General features: G+C 41.4%; 1 long non-coding RNA gene across 1 annotated transcript in view; it reads right to left on the bottom strand.

Moving 5' to 3' along the window:
• Positions 1-2440: 2440 nt before the first annotated feature.
• LOC147468939 (uncharacterized) overlaps positions 2441-2500 on the bottom strand; it is a 7507-nt gene continuing 7447 nt past the window's right edge. Inside the window, exon 3 of the long non-coding RNA XR_015192260.1 lies at positions 2441-2500. This exon is cut by the window's right edge and continues 13 nt beyond it. This is a non-coding gene — a long non-coding RNA (uncharacterized LOC147468939).

Genomic DNA, 2500 nt, shown 5'->3' on the forward strand with positions numbered 1-2500 from the left:
ATCATTACCATCACATCACTATCAATTTCTCATTATCATTATTGTTCTCATATTTTACTAGTGTTGCCATTGTTTCAGACATTATTATTACCCTTCTCATAATTATTGAAATAGTTTATTATCATTACAATTATTATTAGCAGTAAATCATATTATATTATCATAATAAGTTGTAATGTTATCATGCACTATAAATTTGCTTAATTATTTTCTTTTATTTCGGTTTCACATCTCTCTTCTCAATTTGTTTCGTTCCATTTTTCATCGCTCTTACATGCTAACGTGTATTTTACTATTTTGACTATCTGTTTTCTTCTAATATGCATGAAAAAATGCTTCGCTTTGTTGCAACTGTTATCAAAGCCCACTTATCTTAATTTTTATTTCTGGAATTCATCCTTTGTTTTCTCTCTTCATTTCGTGAGCTTCCTCCTCCTTTTCTTACCCCTTTGAGCGTTTGCGATGGATGTATGCATTGCGTTGATCCGCATCGGATTAGGAGCATTGTTTGCTAAACAGGAAGGGAAGTCGGACGAGGCGAGGAAAGTGTCCGAGGGAGAATTCTTCACAGCCAGACGGGCGGATAGACAACAAAGGGGGGGCAACAAAGGCACCATGGTTGACGAATTATGTAACATCATTTCTTTGGTTGCAGAAGGTAATCCCTCAGAACAATAGATTCTGATTATGTTTGGTTGCAGAAGGTGGTTAATTCTTGGTTGCCAGAAGTACCCCCAGAGAACAATAGATGTTTATTGTTGTTAATTCATAAAGTTCATTGATCTTGTTACAAAACGAATTAATGACTAAGACAAGGGTGTGGCATTGTTATGTTGTAATGTACACATGTATAAATATCCTGGAAACAATAGGATGGTTACTTGTGATTGGTTGGTTTTTTGGGTCCAATGACTGACTCTGAACTCATTGCAAAACAAATTTGACTAAAGATGCCGAATACTATTAATAACCATTGATATCCCATGATCGCGACAGAAAATAGCTTTCGATTCGAAGCGAGGTCTAAAGAACTGTCTCTAGTCTCGTCTCACCGGCTAGGAGCCAATCGGTGGAGGGGCTGGAAAGGGGCATTAATTTTTTTTCCATTACAGGAACAGACAATGTATTTTCTGTGATGTCTATCTGTGATGTCTTGTCTATCTGTGGACCAGTATCAGTCGAAGTCAAAAGTAATGGAAACGTATCTGACCCCCAAACTGCAGTAGGTAGAGAGAACATCAGCATAATGCGGTGTGGGTGCTCCCCTCTCAGCTTGTTTCGGCAAGGCAGAGCGCTGTCGCCTTTGAGGAGAGTGGAGCTGCTTTTCGGTCAGTCGACCAAGCGAAAGACAACATGGCCCCCCGCACATCTTTGCCTGAGCACGATGTTCTATATGTCAACGCGTTTGTATATATGAGTGTGCGTGTGTTTGTTTCTGTGTGTGTTTGTGTGAGTGTGTGTATGTTTACGTGTGTGTGCGTGTAAATTTGTGTGTGTTTGTATGTGTGTGTGTGTGTGTCTGTGTGTGTGAGTGTGTGTGTGGATTTGTGTGTGTGTCTGTGTACACTTACGTTTGAGTGCTCATGTGGGTGTATATACTGTTCGTGTGAAGCCTTCCAGCAGCAAGCAGTGTTCTTATATGATTGATACGTTCTCAGAATGAAGCAACGTAAATGTGTTATATTTTTGTTACATCACGTGAGTTCCAACTCGAAGTTTAATTTTTAGGGTCGAAAACACAAGGGAAATGTACAGCAGCTGAGGTTGTCCTTGGGCCTTCTGGTTATTTGAGCTGCGATAAAGTTCATAAATGTCAGTTTTCATATGGATCGCCCGACATGCTGCAGTGGTGCTTGTATTAAACGGTATGCAGGGATGTCGTATTCCACTTTCTTAACATACTTCGCTCTGTTTTTATTTCAATCATAATAAGCTATAGTCATGACATTCCAATTATCCATAATAGTATGTAATCTCCACTGCATTCTCCATCATGTTACAATGACATACCGTAGTTAACCCAGCAACTGTTATTATCAAATATCCGAATGTTCTTGCCACCGACCCCAAATATAGTGACGTGTGCATCAACTGTCACTCCAGCTGTGCCGTGTGCAGAGGAACATAATATTGTCTAACGCTAGAAGAGGGAACACAAGCTTACTTGCGACAAGGAAGATAACGTGTTGCTATCGTGGTTACCTGGCTCCGTGCACGTACCGGCCGGGAAGCCTGTCATCTGGGTTCAGGACAGAGCCAGTTATTCGCCGAAGAAAAAAAAAGGATAGGAAATGGGAGGGAGACGGGAATCTAGTAATAGGACTGATACTTCCACAATGAAGATCGAGGTAGAATCCAAGACTAGAGTAACTCCACTTCTTCATAGTCAGCCAGTTCTCCATTCGTCGTCATTAAGCCCTCCTCCCTCGCCCACCGAGCCCTCTTCCAAGGCGTGTCCTCCTCCCCCGCGTCCTCCCTCATGCTTCAGCAGATGGCGGCT

This window comes from Penaeus japonicus, unplaced genomic scaffold (assembly GCF_977035675.1).
Source record: "Penaeus japonicus unplaced genomic scaffold, GWHDUDI00000001_assembly GWHDUDI00000025, whole genome shotgun sequence".
Lineage (NCBI taxonomy): Eukaryota > Metazoa > Arthropoda > Malacostraca > Decapoda > Penaeidae > Penaeus > Penaeus japonicus.